Here is an 887-nt window from a genome sequence, read left to right on the forward strand (position 1 = left end):
CAGTCTGATTCGTGTGTACTCCATCTGGTGGAGTCCACGTGTATAGCTGCCATTTGTGTTGTTGAAAAAAGGTATTTGCAGTGAATAAGTCATTAGTCTTGCAAAATTCTGTCATGTGATCTCCAGCATTATTTCTGTCACCAAGGCCAAATTTTCCAACTACCAGTGATTTTCTTTTGTTTCCAACTTTTGCGTTCCAGTCACCAGTGATAATTAACACATCTTGATTGATTTCAGACTGCAGAAGTTGATAAAAATCTTCAATTTCCTCATCTTTGGCTTTGGTGGTTGGTGTATAAATTTGAAAAATAGTTGCATTAACTGTTCTTCCTTGTAGGCATATGGATATCATCCTATCATTGATAGCATTGTACTTCAGGACAGATCTTGAAACATCCTTTGTGATGATGAATGCCATGCCATTCCTCTTCAAATTCTTTCCCGGCATAGTAGATTATATGGTTATCTGATTCAGAATGGCCAAAACTGGTCCATTTCAGCTCACTAATGCCTAAGATATCAATATTTATGTGTTCTATTTCATTTTTGACAATTTCCAATTTTCCTAGATTCTTACTTTGTACATTCCATGTTCCTGTTATTAATGGGTGTTTGCCGCTGTTTCTCCTTAATTTGAGTCATGCCATGTCAGCAAACAGAGGTCTTGAAAGCTTTACTTTATCCATATCAGTAAGGTTGGTCCTACTTTGATGATGCAGCTCTTTCCTAGTCATGTTTTGAAAGCCTTCTGACCTAAGGGGCTTGTCCTTGTGCACTGTATCAGATAATGTTTCCAGGCTATTCATAAAGTTACACAGTAATGTATCAGTGTTTCTCTGCTATTCATAAAGTTTTCCCTGGCTAATTCTTTGAGAACTGGATGGCCT

This window comes from Orycteropus afer, unplaced genomic scaffold, assembly GCF_000298275.1.
Source record: "Orycteropus afer afer isolate SDZICR_OR568_19922 unplaced genomic scaffold, OryAfe1.0 scaffold00032, whole genome shotgun sequence".
Classification (NCBI taxonomy): domain Eukaryota; kingdom Metazoa; phylum Chordata; class Mammalia; order Tubulidentata; family Orycteropodidae; genus Orycteropus; species Orycteropus afer.